The following is a 22,555-nucleotide window of genomic DNA, read 5'->3' on the forward strand; positions in this document are numbered from 1 at the left end:
TCCTACCTTTGTTTAATCTCAAAAGGCAGCTGAAAAAACTGGGCTATTGATGTTTTTGTGGTTTTGAAACATCACTTTACTGGGGTTTGGGGGTTGTTTTTCCAACACTCTGAGTCCCTGCATTCTTGGCATCGAGATCTGCACTGCTGAAAAGAGAAAAGACACGTCCATGTTGGCTGATTGTGGGTGAAAGGATGGTTTTTCCACAGCTGGGCTTCATTTTGAAGCTGCCCTTTAACCTTCTTGTTTGAGCATTCATTAGAATAAATAGCTGTTCTCCCTTCCCTCCCCCCTCCATCTGTCGGTTCACCCCCATCATTATATGGCAACTGTCTCAGCTTTATTGTACCATCCCCCCCACCCTAGCAGAGCCCTCCATATGGAGGGTGCAGTGGGTATCAAAGTGGGACTTTAGCAGAGGAACATCAATTATAAACCACGTCCAATCAGAATGAAGAATATCTAGATCTCAGTCATGCCTCTGACACACACTAGCTGGGTGTATGAACAAGTTATCTCATCTCTTCTAAGTGTTCCAGGCAACTTTCTAAGGCTCTATGGATAAGTTGCTAGCCTATATCTGGATGGAGTTATCACCCTGGGGCACCACCAGCCAGATGAAATCAGGTCACAGGGTTATAGATTAGAATAGGATTATAGATCAAAAGGTGGAAGGGCCATCTTATTTTGCAGATGAGAATCCAGGGAAGGGAAATATCACCCACAGACCTAGAGTATCAGCTTGGCTTTGAATTCAAGTCCTCTGACTGATTCCAAATTCAGGGTTTTTTCCGTGTTCTGTACCAAATTTTTTACTGCTCCAAATCAGAAAGGGAAGTTCCACACCATTTTCAGGGTTCACAGACTTCAGAAGAGTTTCTGAGTAGTTTTTGACTGGTATCTTTGAGGAACCTTTGGAGGAGTCTTGGTCTTCCTTCCTTCCTTCCTTCCTTCCTTCCTTCCTTCCTTCCTTCCTTCCTTCCTTCCTTCCTTCCTTCCTTCCTTCCTTCCTTCCTTCCTTCCTTCCTTCCTTCCTTCCTTCCTTCCTTCCTTCCTTCCTTCCTTCCTTCCTTCCTTCCTTCCTTCCTTCCTTCCTTCCTTCCTTCCTTCCTTCCTTCCTTCCTTAACTTTTACCTTCTGCCTTAGTATCAATTCTAAGTCATAAAAGCAGCAAGACTTGGAAATGGGGGTTAAGTGACTTGTCCAGGGTCATATAGTTAAGGAAGTGTCTGAGGCCACATTTGAACCCAATTCCTCCTGACTCAGCCTGGTACTCTATACACCTCTAGGTATCTATTTCATTGCCCTCAATTTCTCATCATCAATTTTCTAGACTTAAATACAGAGTAGTCTCTGATTTTCGTACAATTTGGTTGTAGATCTTTGTATTGTAGCGTCTTGGCTTTACATGCTCCATTGAAATTGGGCTTCTTTGCCACTTTTTAGATAAGAGTTTCTCACATGGCAGAAAATCTAGCTAGTGTCAGGGAATCCAGAGTACTGCATCCAGAGGGTAAAATCATTAAAATGTTTGTTGATATCAATCTTTGTTTCATTTAGTCACATTAATGGAACTTTATTTGAGCCTCATTACTGGTTTAATACTATAAATATTACCACATGGATTCACAGAATAAATCATTGTATTTAAAAGTGAAATTTGATGTGTCTCATTGTTAGTTTAATGTTATAAATAGTTCACAGACTCAATCACTGTGTTTTAGTGCAATTTTATGCAAGTCTCATTACTAGTTTAATATTATAAATAGTTCACAATAATCAACCGTTGTACTTAATAGTGAAACTTTATATGCAAATTTCATTGCTAATTCAATTCAGCAAGCATACTAAGCCCCAGCACTGTGCTGGGTACTGGGGTTGCATAGACAAATCCCAGTCAACAAATGTGTCTTAAACATCTTCTCTGTTCCAAATACTGTACTAGGCACTGGAGTTATAAAGACAAAGGGAATAGTCCCTGCCCTCAAGGAGCTGACTCTCTAATGCCAAAACAGCTTGCATGTATATGGATCTATGCTGAACAGAAATACAGAACGAAGGTAAACTTGGAAGGGAGGGAACTGGCAGCTGAGGAGAGTGTGGGCAGGGAGGACATCTATCCTCGTAGAGTTTACGTTCAACTGGAGCAATGCATCACCTATATAAATAACCACATATAAGTAAGTAAGTAAACACAAAGTAATGCAAACTAAGAGAGACAGAGAGACAGAGAGAGAGAGACAGACAGACAGACAGAGAGATTGTGAACTAATGACTGGAAAGATCAGGAAAGGCCCTGTGTGGGAGGTTACACCTGGGCTTTCCTTTGAAGGAAGCTAGGGATTCTACTAATTACATGTTCTAAATATTTCTACAAAGGGATCACACTTGTTGAACATTAAGATTTTATTTAAGGGCTGGTGATTTAATTTCCCTCCCAGGAAAGCATAAGAGTAATGTTTTCCACCACAAACCATCCTTTGATCACTTTAATGGAGTCATTTTTGTGGACGACCTTCCGTTCCATGGAGAAGTAACTCAGCTCTGCTTGGAGAGGGTATAAATGCTGTTAAAAATATCCTTTCCAGAGGTATGCTTATTAAATCAACCATCCTTTTTATGAAAACAGAAAAGGACAGACTGATCTGAATTGTGTTTTCTCCTCTGGGCTGACTTGCAACTCTCTGTTGTGTTGAAACTATTTGGTATGATGATCTCTCTGAAATTTGTTATAAGCCAGCTTTACATTTTCCTGGAAAAGGTGCTGTGAGTCAAGGTGATGGAAGTTAAATCTGACTAGCCCACAGGAATAATATTAAAATGGGGAGTTATATTCCTTACCAAGAGTCTAATGTCCAACTTTTTTGCAGAAATGACCCCAAGCACCATCTTTAATTAACTATAAATGATACATCTTTATACCACATGGCATAGGGCTTTCTAAATTATATATGAGTCAATTAAATAATGCAGCATAATCTTCGAAAGCTCTATGAGTTTATTGATGTGGTACTTCTCTATTAATACGCATAGCAATCCCTATAGAATTTGGTCTTTGAGTTGCTGGGACCAAGAAAAATTTGTCATCCCATGATATGCCTATCTAGACTTAGCTATGGTAGTCTTTATTTATTTATTATTATTTTTAAAAACCCTCTTACATTCCATCTTAGAAGCAATACTGTGTATTGGTTCCAAGGCAGAAAAGTGGTAAGGGCTAGACAGTGGGGGTTAAGGGACTTGCCCAGGGTAAACACAGCTGGGAAGTGTCTGAGGCCAGATTTCAAGCCAGAACCTCCCATTTCTAGGACTCTCAATCCACCGAGCTCTCTAGCTGCCCCTAGGGTAGTCTTCAAATGACTATCATACTAACCAGTTCCTTGTGATGTTATTGCTTTCATTTACCTTCATGGATGATATGGGTTAAAAGATGAATAGGACCCTTTGAAGCTTGCTGTCTTTTGGCATAGCCTCAGAGACACCAGGGTCACCTGCAGTTTGTCCAGAGGTGTTAACATGTTAGTGGAGAAATCTGTTAGCTAGCTAGTCAAATCAAATTACATCGGATGTGATCCCATGATATCATCAGCCTCAGTGGCTTCATTTATCATCTTTCTGTAGATGAATTTCAGATCTTTTTATTCAACCCTAATCTCTGGACTTCCAATTTCTCACATCTCAAAGAGTTTATTGAACCTCTCAAATAGAATGTCCTGAAGATGTCGTAAGCTCAATATGCTTCAAACTGATTTTTAACAAGACCCCATATCTCTCTACTTTAGTAAAAAACAATATATTAGAGAAAACCATTTGATACAGTGACTGGGACTGACAGAATGTTTGTTGGACACCCATACTCTCTGACCTCCTTGCTAAGAGGAAGGAAGTACATTTCAACAGCAATCCTGTGGAACTCCTTTGGATTGTTTTCAAAAGGTACCTTTGAGGAGAACTTTGGGGTATCTGGGTATGTCTTTTGCTTTCTTCATTGTAAATTTTCCTTTAGTCAGTGATCAAGTCATTGATCTTTCTATGTCTGAAAGCAGACATCCATGGCCATTTGGAGCTTCATCTTGTGTTTTGGACCCTGCAGAGCACGACTGCCATTCTGAGGTCGAGATACACAAGTGAATTCTGACTTGCCCTGAATTTTCTGTCTCTTGGTGCAAACAGGAGGACAAATCTGTGGCCATAGGTGATGGCTAAGTTCTGTGGCATCTAGAATAAATAGTGTTTGACCCTGGAATTCATACTGTCAGAAGTCTCTCTAGCTGTCTTGCATTTTCCCCATTGCCTTATGACTACCTCCATTAATGACTAGGACACTACTTTTCTCTCATCAGATTTTTTTCATGGATCAGATATGTGATGAGAAAGTGACTGGTATTCTTTTTCCCTAGCCATACAGGGACTTAGGTATGTAAATGAATATTGGGACTTCTTAGGATAGGGGACCTATGAGTTTAATGATAGGGAATTCCCTCTCTGAATTCAACTCTGCTCCTCCGTGGAAGCTTTCATTTTTAAAGAATTGCCTAGGGGATAGCTAGGTGGTTCAGTGAATTGAGAATCAGGCCTAGGTCAAGGTTCGAATGTAGCCTTAGACACTTCCTAGCTATGTGACCCTGGGCAAGTCACTTATTCCCCATTGCCTAGCCCTTACTGCTTTTTCTGCTGTGAAGGTGAGGATTTAAAAAAAAGTTGCCTACAGTAATGATTCCAAACACACAACTCTCTCCCAAACCAGATTAAAGTGTAAATGGGAAATATTTAATAAAATAAATAAAAATGCATTAGAATGTAGACAATATGTCATTTTTAAAAAGGCAATTTGAAGTCTGCAGAGATTCATATGTAGGGTTTAGTGGCCTCTAGTTTCTATTTGAGTTTGACACCATTGGTCTACTTGCTCAGTTTCATGTAGTCACTGTGGCCAGCTTTCTTTTCATTATAAAACCCCACCCCAAAGCGTCCTCAGTTTTTTGGTGTCCTAGACTCCTTTAGCAGCCAGATTAAAGTCAGTAGACTACTCAGAGTCAGTTTTTTAAGTCATCGCTGGACAGTTATAAGTTAGTAAAGATAACAGTGGAATTATTTCCTCATTCAGATCAACAAATCCCCTAACATTTCTCCTTTGAGCTCAGGTTCAGGGCCTCTATACTCTACTGGGTTTCTGATTCTCTTAGATGAACATTTAATTAGTAAGATCCAAAATTGTTTTGGAGTCCAACCGTATTAGCTTCCTTTAGCTAGATTATGTTGTGGATAGAGCCCTGAGCAGGAAGACCTGAGTTCAAATCCAGCCTCAGATACTGGCTGTGTAACCCTGGGCATATCATGTAATTTCTTGTGTGCCTCATTTTCCTTCACCATAAATTGGGGATTAAAACAACCCCTGCCTCCCAGGGTCACTGTGGAGACCAAATGAGATAATATTTGTAAAGTGCTTGGTATATAAGAGACACTTAATGTTTGTTTCTTTCTATTCTTTATCCAGGTTCCCACGAACACAATAAAAATAAGGTTAAATTGAGACCTGTCCCCTAGCAATTGTGCCCCTTTCTTTCTTCATTTTAGTTCCTGCCTCCCTCTTCTGTCCCTGGCTGTTTCCTGACCATTTCTGAAGATTCATGGTAGTTTTGCCATTCTCTAACCATGGGCTGTCTGAGAAACTCTGTGGGAGTAAGCTGAGGTAGGGATTTTGAGTATGCCAGGAAGGGGAACCTAGGAGAAGAGCAGGGAGCCCGCAGACGAATTGGTGGTCAGGAACACTATTGGTACTGCTTTGGTGGAATGGGCCAAGAGCTGCTTGTATCAGTTTCTGGGAACTGAATACATCAAATCAAGGTCTGCCTTGCTAGCCTGTGCCATTTTTTTGTCCTTAAACTCTATAAGAATCATTTTCTTTTTTTCCCTTAAACTTTAAGAAATGTCTTTTGTTTCTAAGTTGTTAACAGTAGAGTAAATTTAAACATGCTCCTTCTAGAGGAGGGAGTGTGGTGCTATAGAAAGTGACCTGGCTTCAAATGTGGATCTTGGCCATACTTCTCCTTGAGCCTTAGTCTCTTCTTTTCTTCAATGAGGGGTACTCACATTACCTGGCCTCTACGGCCTCTTCCAGCTCAATTTGTAAGTCCTCTGTGTACATCCATATGTTTATTACATACACCCATATATTTTTATAGTGAACTCTATTGAGACTTGGAGAACTACAGCCTCTAATTTCAATGTTTTATTATTAGAATCAGAGCTTTTGATCTGGAAAGACCTTCAAGATCATCTGGCCCAATCCCTTTATTTTTCAGAGGTACACATGGAAGCCTAGAAGGGTTAAATGAATTGCTTAGGGTCACACATATAATAGGAAATGGCATAGTCTGCATTTGAACCTAAGCTCCCTGATGACTAGTTCTGGTCATCCAAGTCCTTCCTTCTCTGATTACTTAGTAATGCTCATTTGTGTGAAATTCACTCAACCAATGACTTAGTTAAAAGTGTGCAAGCCTGGGGATATTTCAGGACTTGGGAGCTGCAGGTAATTTGTGTTTCTTTGCTATGTATTTGTAGTTGTCTGCTGTCCCTGTTCAAGGCCTACTGGGCATTCTTAGTACATTCCATGCCTTCTGATAGTTGGACTCAAAAAGCAACCCAAACTTTATGCTTGGCTTAGACATCCCCTTCTGATCTTTTCAGATCTTGTATTTAGAAGCCCCAACTCCCACTCCTGCCCAGCTTCCAGCTCCAGCCAGCCCAGGATTCCCAGGATTCCTTTTATTTGTTTTGTGGAGAACTGTTTGGTTTGGGGGAGGATTGGTTTGGCCTCCCACTTGAGTGGTGTTTGTTTTCCAGCACTCATTTTTCAAAAAAAATTGTATCCAGTCCTCAAACAGCTCCTTTCAAGTGGCTTCAAAGTATATATAAATACAGCGGTTTTGTTGGTCTGTTGAAATCTCAGGTACAAAGTAGCATTTGTAATTACAGAGGATGGATTTGTTTTCTGAGGAGGCACCCTGCCAGCTAATGCCTGCCCGTTAGAACCTGGAGTCCCTAGTGCCTTGGATGCCTGGGCAGTGTAGTACTTTAAATACTGACTGAGGAGTAAACTGTCTTGGAGGGGCAGGGCATGGTATGGCATGGTACCATCCAAGAAGCACTCAATTCATCCAGACCTTTGGGGTACCATTACGTCAGTTGCTGCTACTGCAGTGGGCATCCTTGCAGCCTGAAAAAATCCAATACATCTTCCATTCTATCATGGGAGTAATATGTTCCTGTCAAATCTGTGCTCATGGGGAGAAGACTTCTTTACCTATATCTTTAGTACTTTGGGGGAATTTTCTTTGCTTTTCCCTTCCACTTGAATTCCTAAGGCTCTGTCTTCTTGGCCTTGTGTTTTTGTTGTCAACTTGTTCTTTGCCCTAGAGTCAAAGAATCTTTGCAAATGGGGAGGCCACTGGTCTGGCCATTCTCTATCTCCAGTTCCCCTCCCACTTACCCCCAAATCCTCTCAGCTAAATGTTTAGAAACAACTTTGGTTCTGCCCTCACATATCTGATTAGGACCATAGAAGGCCCTCAGAGGACATGGACCACCCCTTCAGTTAAGAAAGAAAGGAAACTAGCATCATCATAGATGTAGAGCAATGAACTATGTACCTAGAAAAATCATAAGATGGTGATTTAAAGCAGGAATGGATCTTAGAGGTCATCTAGTCTATCATTCTCTTTTTATGAGGAAGCTAGGTAGGAGACATAATTTGCCCAAGGTTACACAGGTACCAAGAGGCCTATCTGAGGTTCAAAGGAATGCTCTCAAGTTCCCGGTCTAGTGCTTCTGGGCCAGGGAGGGCAAACAACTTGGGTTGTCCACTGGGCAGCTTGGCATAGAAAAGCTGGGAGTAGTGTCTTGTTTCCTTTCTTCGGTTTCTTCTGCTAAAAACTGATGCTAATAAATCACAGTACCATCTGAGCTCACATTTCACTTGAATATGTGGAGATGAGATGAGATAATTTTGGTGAAAGACTTTGAATGCCTTAAAGTGCTCTAAAGTAGTGATGGTTTTTATTATTATCATCAAGTCTGATAGGCTGGACTAAGTGTACTTCTGTCCACATTTTTACATTCCAGTATAGAAACTCTCAACAGCTCAATTTAGTTACCATTGTCACTATTCCATATTGCATTTAGAATGCTTTTGTTATTCCAGATGTACTGTAAACACGCTATATCTTCCCTGCTAATTGGATATTGACGCTCTTATAGATTGAACTTTGAAGAATGAGACCAGATGTGATGAGACTGGGCCTGACATAGACAGATCAATAGACAAATGAATAGAAGATAGAGATAGATAGCTAGGTAACTGGGTAGGAGGATAGATGCTAGATAGATGAATGAATAAAAGATAGAAATAGGTGGATATATGGTAGATAAATGAATTGAAGACTGAGATAAGTAGATAGATAGTAGATGTGCAGATCTAGGCAAATAGATAGGTAGATGGGTAGCTTGGTAGAAAAAACATTTCTTAAACCCTTACTATTCCAGCGGCACAGTGCCACATGCAAGTAAGGAAGTCAGTGAGTCCTGGTTCTCTCATTTACTTACTGATTCCCCTCAGCATGATATACATAACTTTGGTGGTCACTGTGCCTCAGTGGAAGACCACAGCTTCTCAAACCAACCCGTTCATTTATTTGTTTATTCATCCCACAGATAGCTAATGAATATCGTCTTGGACCATGGTTTGATGGCTAGCATGTTGGATTTGAAGTTCAAATTCAAGTTCAAATCTCTCTGTCATGGGCTAGTTGGCTTCCTCTGGGCAAATTACTTAAGCTCTTAAGTTTAAGTGTAAAATGAAGCAGGTGGCCTTGATGGTCCCCCAAGTTTTCTCTCTCTCAACTCTAACTCTCTGCTTCTCAGTAACCTTCTCATCTGTGTCTCTTCCCTCATCTATAAAATGGGTATTATAGAGTCTGTGCTGCCTAGATGATTTATCATGAGACCCACATGAAGCTATAGAAGAATGAGGACCCTCTTTGCCAACTTTCTAGCATTCTCTCAACATCAATTGTTATTAGATACAAAGGTGCCTAAGACATGGGCCTTGCTCTCAAGGAGCTGAAAGTTTGAAAGGAGGGGTGAACTGGGGTTCCAGGTAACCTGGAGTCAAAGGAGAACGGCATGTGCCTCAGAAGAGCTACTCCGAGGAGGGCCAAGTCTTATTTATGCCCCATTTTACTTTACTCTTGATTTGTCCTCCACTGTACAACCTCAGAATATGAGGAATTACGCTTTGCAAAGCTTGCTAATCTTTATGGGCGGTTTTTTCCTAGTCAGGAAAATTCCTTTTCCGGCTAATTACCAATCAGATCACCTGTTAAATTTATGAGCCTGCCTTCTAAAAGTGTGCATATGCTTACTTTGCTTGCCTAGTATTGGGACCTTTGGGAAGGACCCTCATTTTGGGCTTTGTTTTTGGTCTGGATTCCCTAGTGAGCCTAATCTCATCTCCCTAATAGTGAATCAACATCCTTCTGTAGAGTAGATATGCAGGCTATTAGCTGGGAGCTGCAGCCCATTTGGACCTGCCATAGACAGCTGCTCCTTGGTGCCTCCCCTCAAGACTTAGCTGTTCTGTCTTTGCCCTCTACCACTGGGATAGCTGTCCTTCTCCCTCATATACTGGATCCTAAATGAAACCTTGCTTGTGCTATAAGCTTTCAGGGGTGGTCTTGCCTTGTCAAGGAACCTCTCCCCCACCCCCATGTAAAGATCATGGATGTGGGGTTAAGAGTTTGGGTTCCAGTTCTGGCCTGCTACTTCTATGTGGCCTCATAAGAATTTGCTTTCGCAAAGTCTGCCTCACTAGTTCTGAATGTTAAAAATGAATATGCCTCTCCTGAATACAGCATTTAAATTCAGTATATCATACTGTTGCTTTGAAGTTCTGTCCAGCTCACCCAGAAAACTTATCATCTCTTCAAACAACTAAATTATCATTAGGCTAGCAATAAAACCAGAGTATCAGGCACTTTTATCAAGTGTAATTGTTTTTATTAGACACCTTATCTCTCCTTATCCTTTAAGAGAAATTCTTTGCCTACTTTATGAGTCTCCAAGACATAGTTGTTTTGTTTGTTTTTTTTTTTTAAGAAATCTTCTGAATCTGATCACTGATGGGGAAAGAAATAGTCCAAGTTATAGTTTGAGGAAACTAAATCGAGGTCATGGTGGTGTTGGGGGGGAGTGTGCCAAGACAGAGTTTTCTAGAATACAAAGTCCAAAGATTAGGGAGACAGGAAGCAGCACCCTGAGCAGCTTTCCAAAGTCAAGGGGTCAGCACATTATCTTTCCAGGGGAACAAAGTACAAAAGAGGCCAGGAGGTAAGGTGATGGGGTGATGTCCTGGCTGGGTCTTGTCTGTGATCAGCTGTATCTCTAATGTAGGCCTGTTGCTTTATTGAGACAGCTGTGGGGCAGCTGGCCTCAATTTCTAGCCCTGAATCTTATTTTCTGTGCAGAACTTATTAGCTTGCTAGAGGGGTACCGTGGTGCAGTGTAAAGTGTGCTGGGTGGGTGTAGAAGTTCCATGTTCAAATACTACCTTTGCCATTTCCTGTATGACCTTGGACCAGTCACTTTTTTAGACTTTTAGGCCTCCTATTCCTCATCTGTAAAATGAAGGAATTGAAGTAGATGACCTTTAAGACCCCTTCCAGCTCTACATCTGTGATCTTACCATCCTGTAACTCTGGCTGGGCAAACCACATCCTGTCTCTGAGACTCAGTTTCCTCATCTGCCAAATGGGGATAATCTAGCCCTTTTCTTTGAAGGACCAAATGAACTTATGCATATAAAGGTCTATGATCATGGAAGCTCTTATTGCTTAGGTCATATTAGGTTTTATATATCATACATATATATATATATATATATAGTAAAGATGTCTACTTGACTAAGGATCCCTGCTGAGGTGTTTTTCTTTCCCCAAATATTGGCCCTTTTCTCTCCCCCCTGGATGTTGGCTCTGCCAGGGCATGGCTCTCCTACAATTGAAATCACTAACTATTTTAGAGAACTAGAAAATGCTTCCATGCTTCCCAGAGTTGGAACCAGAAGGGGTAACTAGGACTTTGTCCTGTTCTCAGCATCCAATAGGCCTCTGCTTTACTGAGCTTGATTAGTTAACTTTTTTGGGGTAGCCACTGTCAAGACTCCATTGCTGTGGTCACCCTCTCCCAGGGCCTTCCTTCCCTCCCACCAGGACCTATTGTGTCTAAGTGCTCTGTATTCTTCTAGGGGTTCGAGTAATTAGGGTGTTTTGCCTTTTCTATGGGGTCATTGCTTGTCCTGGAGTAGACTTTCTTTCTCCTGTGTCGCCCTTGTCCCCAATTTAATTGGCTCTATGTGTTAGAATTCCTACTTACACCTAGTGTGGTATACTGGCTAGAGGTCTGGACTTGGAGGCAGGAAGAGCTGAGTTCAAATCCTCACTTTAGATACTTATTTGCTCTGAGCAGCTGGGTGGGTTGGAATCAGGAAGAAATGAGTTCAAACCCAGCCTCTGACATTTCCTAGCCCTGTGCTGTCAATGGACTGCTCTCAGCCTCAGTTTCCTCATTTGTAAATGGAGGATAATAAAAGCATCTATCTCCCAGAGTAGTTATGAGGATTAAATGAGCATATATACATAGATGTACTCTGCTAACCTTAAAGTATTATATAAATGCCAGCTACTGTTAGCATTGATTGTGAGCAAGTGACAATTTCTCCAGCCTTCAGTTTCCTCATGTGTACAATCAGGTAGTTGGTCTAGATGGCCTCTAGTTCCATAATAGCAGCACTTACTATGATACTGTGCTGAGCACATAACAAATATTATCTCATTTGATCTCTATAGCAACCCTGGTAAGTTCTTGCTTTTATGTTCTGCATTTAACAAATAAGGAAACTGAGGTAGACAGAGGTGATGTGACTTGTACAGAATCACACAATCAATGAATATATGAGGCCAGATTTGAATTCAGGTTTTCCCGACTCCAGGCCTCCTGTTCTATTCTTTGTGTCACCTAGCTGCCCTAGGTCTGCGATCCTGCATGTGGCCTTAGACAAATCACAGCCTCTTTGGACCTCATCTTCTATAAAATGAGAGTCAAACTCTTTGAACTTTGAGGTCCCTTCCAGCTCTAAATTTCTGATCCTCTGACCTCTGCTTCCACCTGACTTTGTATTCTGAGACTCATCTGTTGGTGCCCCAGGTTGTGGCACTTTTATTGATGTCTAATTATTTCCAGCATTCAAATGATCCCCTTGGTTTGTCTGTCTGTTTCAGAGAAGACTGCTAAGAGATCTAGAAATCTCATTTTTCCTTAAACAAATCATTTGACTGCCCACCAGTAGGAGAGAGTATTCAAGTTTGAAATGATTCAAGCAAATCAGATTAGGATGATCCATTTCATCCAGGCGAGGAGGAAGAGACAATTTGCACAGCATGTTCTGATAGAACCTGGAGACAGACAAAAGCATCAAAGGGATGCGAAGGCCAAATATATATATATATATATATATATATATGTGTGTGTGTGTGTGTGTGTGTGTGTGTGTGTGTGTGTGTGTGTGTGTGTGTGTGTGTGTATGTATGTATGTATGTATGTATAGTAGGAGTTGGGATAGGCCAATGGAGGAGTGGTCAGTCCTTTGAGAAACCTTAGAGGCTGGCACAAGTCTTCTCATGCTGTTTTCTCCCTCCCCTGGAAGCAGAGAAACTTGAAATCCACTCTTGGCTTTTTTCCCAACTTCTGAGAAACTTTAAGATTGCAGAGTCTGGTCCCAGTGGCTTGATAAGCCGGAGCCAGCTTTCTTCTGGGAGATTTTCCTTGGAGCTGGTACACATATTGCTGCTTCTTCAGGGCCAGCCTTACAGATGGATATGGCTTTAACACCGGTGCCTGAGGTTTGTGTTCTTGGCTCAGTCCCCACTAGTTCGAGAGCTAGGGAAGGCTTGCTGGGCTCTGGAGCCTTATTTACGACTTCCTTTTATTTGCATGTGCATTTTTATCTGCTTCCTGACTGTCCTTCATTGAGTGTGCTTTACTGGTTTGTCTGGGTGTCTGCTATTGCTCCAATGATTTAAAGAAGGAAATGTAGCTCAAGGGTTATGGCAGTGGTTCTCTCTCTCCACCACCTCCTTCAGTTTTTAGCTTCTGCTCCAAATCAGTTGTGCTCTAGGGCTACTAGCCAGAGCTGTCGAGCCCTCTCTGGGAGAGCAAGAAGAGAAGGGGACATTGGAAATGGTGTAATGACTGTTTAGGTATGGGGTGGGGAGCTGATGATTTCTCTGACCTTTGAAGAGGCTTTTACAGCAAGGCTCTGGATGGCTATCAGGTAGCTCAGGACTTTGAAAAGAACCATTCTAGGCAGGCTTTCTGGAGTTCCTCAAAGTGTGTGGATCCAGGAGGCCTTATTGTATCTTGGCATTAAAACTATGCTGTTAGAGTGCTGATCTCAATTTTTAAACTCGTGGTTTTGGGGGGTTTGTGAGTTAAGAGGTAGGTGGTGAAGACGAGGGAGTAAGAAAGGAGAAGGGAGAGGAGGAGAAGGGAGAGGGAAGGAAGAGGGAAAAACAGGTCAAGGGAAGAGATAAAAAGAAGAAAAGAAGACAGGAAAGGAAGAAAAGGAGAAGAGAAGAGAAAAGGGGGAAGAAACTGAGGAGATGGAAGGAAAGGAAGGAAAGGAGAAGAGAGAACAGGGAAAGGAAAAAAAGGAGAAGAGAGGAAAGAAGAGAGGGGAAAAAAGAGAAGAGGATAAAGGAAGAAAAGGAGAGAGGAGAGCCAAAATGGAGTAAAGAGGGTAAGAAGTGAGGTGAAGAAAGAGAGAAAGGAAAGGAAAGAAAGGAGTAGAAAAAAGAAAAGAGAAGAAAAGGAGAGACTAGTTAAGGAGATAAAAGGAAAGGAAAAGAGTAGAATGAAGGAGAGAAAAAGAATTATAAAGAGAAGAAAAAGTGGGATAGAAAAGAGGAGAGGAAAGGAGCAAAGGAAACAAAAAAAGAAGAAAGAGGAGAGAAAAGGAAGACAAAGAAGGGAAAAATGGAGGGTTAAAAGGAGAGAGGAAAGGAAAGGAAGGGATTGGAAAAGAAATGAAAGGGAGGAAAAGGAGGGTAGTTAAGGAAATGAGAGAAAAGAAAAGAGGAAGAAAGAAAAGGATAAGAGAAATGGAAAGGAAAGATAAAGAGAAGAAATGAAGAAAAGAGGGATGATGAGAGAATCAGAAAGGAGTAAAAAGGAAAAGGAGAAGAGAAAAAGCCAGAAGTTTAAAAAAGATGAGAGAGGAGGGAGAGAAAAAGGACATGAAAGGAGTGGTAAGGAGAAGAAATGACAGAGAAGAAAAGAAGGGAAAGGGAAGTAAACAGAATTATGAAAGGAAAGGGAAGAATAGTTAAGGAAAGTAAGGGAGGACAAGAAAGTCAAGGTAAGGAAGAGAGTAAAGGAAAGGTGAGGAGTAGAAAGAAAAGAAAAGAGAGGGGAGAAGAGAGGATAAGAAATGTGTGAGAAAAGAAAAGAGAAAAAGATATGATTGAAGAAAGGAGAGAAGAGGAGAAAAAGAGGTAAAAATGAGACTAAAGAGAAGAGAGAGAAAAGAAAAGGAAAGGAAAGATGGAGAGAGGAGAGGAATGAAAGGGAAGGAAGGAAGGGAAAGTTGGGGAGAAATGAAGAAAGGAAAAGAGGAAAATTCATTTTGCCTGCCATTACTGAAACTTCACAACTCTGTTTAAGGAATGTGAGTCTTTAAAAAAAAAGAGGCTTGTCAGCAAATTCAAATAAGCACAACCAAAGAAGGATTTGCTTCTTAATTATTGGAGCAGGAGCACCTTGTTGTTCAAAGCCTTCATAGTCGCTTGTTGTGCTTTGGGGACGGCTTCACCAACATTTCTAGAGAAGCTTCCAGCTACTGGGTTACTATGGCCTGTCCTCTTTGCTAACCTCTTGTAGCATTATGGCTCTCTGAGTGTATCTTGGACTTGGCAGAGCCTTGAATGTGGGGGTTAGGGAGCCCCGATGGTACAGGTACTACAGATAGATCCCACAGTTACTCTCTGGGGCACAAATAATGGTTCTGTCTCCTTTCACTTCCTGTGGCTTGGGGCCTTTTCGGGGAGAAGGGTGGAAAAATATCTTTACTTAAGGAACTAGTGAAAGCAAATGTGGAAAGGGTGGATTGTGGCTTCTTTTGTAGTCAGGTCCATAAATTGTGCATTGAGTTCCTTTGCTTTTCACCCCCAGCTAGGCTTGACAGGCTGGGCTCCAGGAATTTATAGCATGCAACACTGTTAATTATCCATATCCTTAGAATTCTTGACATTGATGCCTCTCCTTTGAAGAACAGAAACAAAATGTTAAGTATCAAAATTTTATGGTTACATTATTTGGTGTCTCTTAAGACTATTGCTTCTATCATTTGGGAGTACTGCTATCCCAGAGAAAAAGTGGTATGTACCCTAGCCTCTGCAAAATACTTTCTAAATTATTGCCAAGTCTCCAAAATTTTTCAAGGACTGGTTTGCTTGTTAGTAAGACGACTACAAAATTTCCCTTAGGCGTCCCCAGAAGGAGATAGATTTCTGTGATGTAGAAGGTAATGCTTTTCTGGCAACATTTATCAAGCATCAGCTATGTGTTGTAAAAGGTTCTGTGGTGGGCAGAGGGAGGGAAGAAAGAAGGGGAATCGAATAATGACTATGGCACATTTCTGCCTGTATTTCTGGTGCCATGGAAGTGGTGATGCAGATTACTCTGTCTGATGGCCCAGGGTTACTAAGATCATAGTCACATCTGGTTACCTGATTGGAAAATGCGTGCCAGAGTTGACTTGGGAGGCTGTCCAGTATTTGAACTAGTTCATTTGAACTTTGGGAAAACAAGTTGAGTTCAATCAGACAAAGATTGATAAAGGAATGGATTAGAAGAAATTATGAATTTGGTGACCAGTTGGATACTGAGAATGGGAGCCTTCTTGAAGTGAAAGTTGGTTTGCTTGAGGCCACTGACTCAGACTGATGAATTTGTCCTCCTGGTGGATCTTAGCCTGGCTGTCTTGGAAGGATAGAGGACCCAGGTTGCTAGACTTGTCCACGATTTTTAAGTGAAGCTCATGCATTTGTTCTGGGAAATCATTATTCTCTTTATCCCTGGCCTCCTATTCAGACAGGGCTGCCTGGTCGATACTCAGAGCATCTGTAGTTGCTCAGAAAACAATAACTGATGCAATCTCTCTGTCTCTGTCTCTCTCTCTCTCCCCACAATCCTATTCTGTATCTCCCCCTCCTTTCCTGCCTCTTCCTCCTTACTTCTCTCTCTGTCAACTCCTTTTCCCTTTTCTTTTCTCTCTCAATCCCATGCCCCACCATCCCTCTCCCTCCTTTTCCCCTCATTATCTGTCTACTTTTCTCTCCCTTTACCCACCTCCTTCCCTTCTTGCCTCTTCTCTATCTCTTTCCCCCTTCCCTCTCTACCTCTCTCTTCCTTTCTTTCTCTACCTTTTCTCTCCCTCCATCCCCTGCCTCCTATTCTCTGTCCCCACCTCTCCCCCCCATACACATATGTTTGCCTAGGAAAAATCTTAGGACTTTGCATATTTTTGTCACGTGTCATATTCTCTGTTACTTAGAATACCCTGGAGGATGATTTGAGTTTATAGGGAGACTAATTTATTCTTTATTATTTAACTTCTTTATAATTAGCAGCCCATGGCTTGAAGGTGTGAGTTGAGAGAGTCAAAAGGGTTATTTCTGGAGGAGGAAGAAAGGCATTATAGGTTATTTCCCCAGACTGCTCAGGTTAGTAGAGTAGAAAGAGCTTTGGGCTTGAAGTCAGAAGACTAGGTTCCAATCTCTGTTCTACCATGTACTAGGTTACCTTGGACAAGTCATCTTACTTTTCTATGCTCCTCATCCTTTTAGTTTTTTTTTTATTGTTTTGGTTTGTTTCTTTGGGAATGGATCCATGTGCTCATTATTATAGGGGGACTTCTCTACTACTTCAGCTCTTAGAAGGTTGCTCAGTTGCTCATCTCTCTGATGGCCAGAATAGTCACCAAATAACTGAGTTTGTTTTCTGCCTCTGCCTCTTACTCCTTATGTAGTCACATAAGGCAGGTCACTCTTGTTTTCTTGATCAGTGAGATGCAGCTTCAGATCTAGGAACTGCTCAGACTGTTTTGGAAACCACGTTCTATATGAATGTGACCTGTTGCAAATATCATATTTCACTTGTGTTTTTTTTTAGTGTGGAATGTTTTTTTTGGTGGCTAAAGTGGAACTGGTGCCAGCAGCTTTTAACATAAAGGTAGAAAGGTATAGCAGAAAGAGCTCTGCATTTGGAGCCAGAGGGCCTGAGTTCAAGTTCCACTTCAGTAATTTTTTTTCTCTTATGTGACCTTTGGAAAGTAATTTCATCTCTGGGCCTCATTTTCCTTATCTATAAAATGGGAGGACTGGCCCACATGACCACTGAGGTTCTGTCCTGCTCTATGATCTCTAGGGCCCCTTGCATTTCTAGATATGTTTTCTAAAGCAGGGCTCTTAAATTTTTATGCCATGTGCCAACCCCTTCTCAGGATCATGTTATTATTTTTAAATTTTTTTAAAATATTATTTTATTGATTAATTAAGAAAATTTTTCCATGGTTACATGGTTCATGTTTTTTCCCACCCCATCTCCTACCCCTTTCCCATAGCCAATGTGCAATTCCACTGGGTTTTATTAATTTTTTTACTAGGGTGATCATTTCGAGTCTACGTCCCCAATCATATTTCTATCAACCCATGTGATTAAGCAGTTGTTTTTCTTCTGTGTTTCTGCTCCCACAGATCTTCCTCTGAATGTGGATAGTGTTCTTTCTCATAAATCCCTCAGAATTGTTCTGGGTCATTGCATGGGTAGTAGAGCAGTTCATTACATTCAGTTGTACCACAGGGTATCAGTCTCTGTGTACAATGTTATCCTGGTTCTGCTCCTTTCACTTTGCATCAATTTCTGGAGGTCCTTCCAGTTCCCATAGAATTCCTCCAGTTCATCATTCCTTTGAGCCAAGTAGTATTCCATCACCAACAGATACCACAGTTTGTTCAGCCATTCCCCAATTGAAGGGCAGCCCCTCATTTTCCAATTTTTTTGCTATCACAAAGAATGAGGCTATAAATATTTTTGCACAAATCTTTTCCCCTATTTCCCTATTATCTCTTTGGGGGGTAAAATGTTTTTTTATTAAATGCATAAATAAATAAAATAGGGTTACAAAGAAAACCAACTGTATTGAAATACACTTATTAAAATCTTCAACTAACAAATAGTTCAGAATTCCTGATCTCAAGTTAATGATGGATGGAGCTTTCCAGTCTGCAAAGAACTCAACTTACATCATTCCTGTAGAGTTCACAATTCTTAGAAGATGAGAAACACACTTTGCCACTTGGCATTGTTCTGTGTCCTATCTAAACAGGAGAGCTGTTAAGCCTTTACACTTGGAAGCCTTCTGTCCTGGCAAAACCACCTGTATTATTGAAAACCACAGGAAGTTTAGGAGGCCTGGTCAGACTCTCCCCTTGGCTTCAGGTAACACTGAAGTAAAACTAGCCTAGGGAGAAAATACCTTTCATTTCTTTTTTCCTTGTTTCTGTCTCAGGCTCTGCATTGTCATTTAAATCTACCCCCCTTCCCTCCAGTGTTACATTCCAAGGAAAATGGAGGTCACTTAGGCCTAATGTAAAAAAAATGGTGAAAACCCTCATATGATTTTCTTTTTTCATTCTTTTTCCTATAGCTTTTGGCTCTAAATAAACCAGTTAATTTTTGGTTAGGCTGATAGATCTTCTATTTGTGGCAGGAATGAGTGTATAATTCATTCCATGAGCATTTAGAGCATTTATTAAGTGACTACAGTGTGCCAAACTCTAGAAAAAAAAAAGCTGGCAGCATCCAGCATTTCCAAGGAATCTCCCCAAACTAGGCCTGATCTGATTTAGCTTCTGAGATATAGCAAGTTCAGAGTGAGGAGAGGCAAGAGAAGGGATTGAGCATTTATATAGCACTTAGTATGTGCCCAGGCTCTGTGCTTTTTTACCTTTTTTTTTTTTACTTTTTACAATTATTATCTCATTTGATTCTCAGAAAAATCCTTGGAGGTGAGTTCTGTTGTGATCCTCATTTGTAGATGAGGAAACTGAAGTCAACAGAAGTGAAGTGACTTATTTGTCCAGGGCCACAGAGCTAGTAAGTGACTAAGGCAAATTGAACTCAGGTCTTACTGATTTCTGGCCCAGTCCTTTGTGCACTCTGGTACCACCTAGCCTGCACTGTTGTCTGGTAGGATGAAATGGCCAGATTTGAAAATAGAGGACTTGAGTTTGAATCTTAGCTCCTTAGTCCCCGTGTCACATCAAACAAATCACTGTTCACTGGGCCTCAGTTTCTCTAGCTGCTGAGTTTAGAAGACTTAGCCCTAGTGCTATGGTCTTGAGTCAACCTTCCTAAATTTCCATTTCCTCCTATAAAATGCAGGGCTTGAACCAGAAAGGTAAATGACCTCTGCGTTTTTTTCCAGATCCAAAGGGGAAATTCTAGTTTAGTAGGTTTGAAAAGTTTTTTATTCGGAGTACCCTGCCTCAGTTTGTAGGCCCTGCCTGGCTTGTTCCCTCCCAGGATGCAGTCTATAGAAACTCATTGCCTAAGAGCTGGCATACTAAACAGATCTTTCTTGGGGCTGAGCCATGTGAGTGTGGCACCTTGTAGGTGAAACACTAAATATTCATTTTCCTCTGCAGTCAAATCTGTTCTCATTCAAGCTGTTCCCTATAGACTTGACCTTTGCCTCTATTCAGAGCTGAGCATAGAATGTTAGAGGTCATAACTTGGATGACTTCCTATTGCAGAGAGTAGTGAGAAGACCTTATCCTCCTAGGAAACAACACATCTGGGAATGTCAGACATACAAGCCCTGATGACTTGGGAAGCAAGTCCTCTTGCCCTTGAAAAGTTAAGACTTCCTCTTTGTCCCCACTTCCATCCCTATCTCAATTCCAAAGGAAACAAGAATCCATTTGAAAGGCTGCTTTTAATTGGAGAAAACAGCCATAGATTTGTTCATTGGAGGCAGCAGGCAGGGATCCTTTGATCCCTTCTTAGGATCATAGTGACCCAAGGCTGACAGATGTTGGTTCTCCTCAAAGATCTCCAGATTGAGAGCCTACAAGCACTCCTCAAACACATACATTCCTCCACTTTTGATTAGCATTCACTTTCTTTTCAATAATTTCCTCCATGACCATCATGAAACATTTCATATAATCAAGTCATAGGGGCCCTTAATTCTCATTAGAGAAAGGAACTGTTTCCAGGACAGTATGTACATGAGCCTGGAATATAGTGAGAGATAGGGGAATGAGGGTAATTTTTAAGTAGAGTTATTCCTATGTAATATTATAACATTTTGAGGAGGAAGAGAATGATCTAAAAATAGGTCATATTTCTAAAAGTCATGAAAAGGAAGAAGGTTTTGAATCATGTAACCATGGAAAAAATTAAATTAAATTAAAAAAAAAGAATTCAGTGTTAGAAAGGACCTCCAGGCTATCTGGTTGGACCCCCCCCCCATTTTATAGATGGGGAGCTGAAAATCAATTAAAAAGGTTGCATGATTTTTTTTCAAACCATTACCTTCCATCTTAGAATTAATACCATGCATTGATTCCAAGGCAGAAGAGTGGTTAAGGGCTAGTTAGTAGGGGTTAAGTGACTTGCTCAGGATCACACATTTAGAAAGTATCTGAGGTCAAATTTGAAACCAGGTCCTCCCATCTCTAGGCCTGGCTCTCAACACACTGAGCTGCCTAGCTTCATTTGGTTGCATAATTTTTTGAGGATCACATAATTATTAAGTGATTGAGCTTGAACCATTCTCTTGATTCAAGGGCCACTGTTCCTTCCCACTGCACCAAGCTGTAACATTAGTCTTTCTCAATCAAGTACTTGCTGCAGTACTTGAGAATGTAGCATATCCCAATTTATGAAGAGAGAGCTGAGCAAAGCCACAGTGGAGAGCAGTATCTAAGCTAAGAATAGACCCCGATTTCCAGATGCCCAGGTCTGTGTTTTTTCCAGTTTATCTCAAGTCTTGTTTCAAAATAATCACCAAGCCTGATCTTAAAACATGGGAAAGAAATCAGAGAAAGGTGATTTCAAAGAGAGATGGAACACAATAGACTGTGATTGATCCCCATGGGATTGCCTTCCTTCAAAAGTGGTGAATTATAATGGATTCTTTGGAGAAGCATCTGATTACTCTATTAATAAGGATGGGATTATTCCTTTTCTGAGTAGTAGCTTCCCAGCTAGGCACTGCTCATGGGCTTGGAAATAATTGCTTCTTTTACTGTCCATCAGGGGTAAAGTTTGTGACAAGGTTTGCCTCAACAGCAATCAATATGAGTAGTTTTCTGGTGATATATAGCAGCTAGTTATGGGGCACTACAATTTCAGAAGAATTTCAATTGAGGATTCCCTAAAGGGTCCTGGAGAGGTGCTTGGTGGATGTGAACAGGCTGGATGAAATGCATTTCAAGTAAGGAATGTTGAAGAAACCATGTAAAAGATGTCACCCAGGAAATAGCTGAGTAAAAATAGAAGTGAGTCTGCTTATGTCACAAAAGTAAGGCATAACTTATGGATGGCCTATGTACTCCAATGGTAACCTCTAGATAAATAGAGACAAACTGAGAGAGAGAGAATAAAATAGTGAAAGTTTTAGCTAGCTATCTAGCTAGCTGACCAGAGTTTGAGAAAGAACAAGATGATAAAAGATAGATAAATAAATAGATAAACACACACACACACACACACAGAGAGAGAGAGAGAGAGAGAGAAAGTGATGAGAACTAGCTAGATGGCCAGATAGAGATTGAGAATGACCTAGATGATAAATAGATAGATAAATAAATTGAGATAGATTGAGATAGTGAAATAGTGAGAGCTAGCTAGCTAGCTGAATGGGCAGATAGAGACTGAGAAAGAATGAGATGATAAATAGATACATTTAATAAGCACTTAACTGTTTTCTAGACACTGTGCTAAGTACTGAGGCTACAACTATAATCACTCAAGTTAGTTCCTGTCTCCAAGGAGCTTACATAATAATAAGAGAAGACAATATGTAAAGAGGTGTTAGAAACTATGAAAGAGGAGGAATGATACTCCTTGTTGGGGAAAGCAAGAAGAAAGAAATAGAGTATGGAGACAGTTGAGACCAGAGTGAAATGAAGCAAGGCTGGGGTCCTTTTTCAAAATGGTAGTACCAGGAAAGAAATCATCAATGAGTAGAAGAAGATCACAGTCCAGGGGTTTTCAGGTAAGGTAAGGGGGGTGGTGAAGAGAAAGATGTCAATAGTGAGGAAGGCACAATGGGTGGACCTCCTATGGTGAACTTGAAGGAGCACTTGGATAAGAGTTACTCAGGACAACTGGCACAAATGAGTTGTGGTCTTCCTCCTTGAAGGGAATA

At 41.0% G+C, this 22,555-nt stretch overlaps 1 protein-coding gene across 4 annotated transcripts in view; it reads left to right on the forward strand.

Annotated features, from left to right (window-relative positions):
- The window catches only part of ATP11C (ATPase phospholipid transporting 11C), a 244,675-nt gene that overhangs the window by 69,764 nt on the left and 152,356 nt on the right, over window positions 1-22,555 (forward strand). The window lies entirely within an intron of this gene.

The sequence above is a fragment of the Monodelphis domestica genome, chromosome X, assembly GCF_027887165.1.
Source record: "Monodelphis domestica isolate mMonDom1 chromosome X, mMonDom1.pri, whole genome shotgun sequence".
NCBI lineage: Eukaryota > Metazoa > Chordata > Mammalia > Didelphimorphia > Didelphidae > Monodelphis > Monodelphis domestica.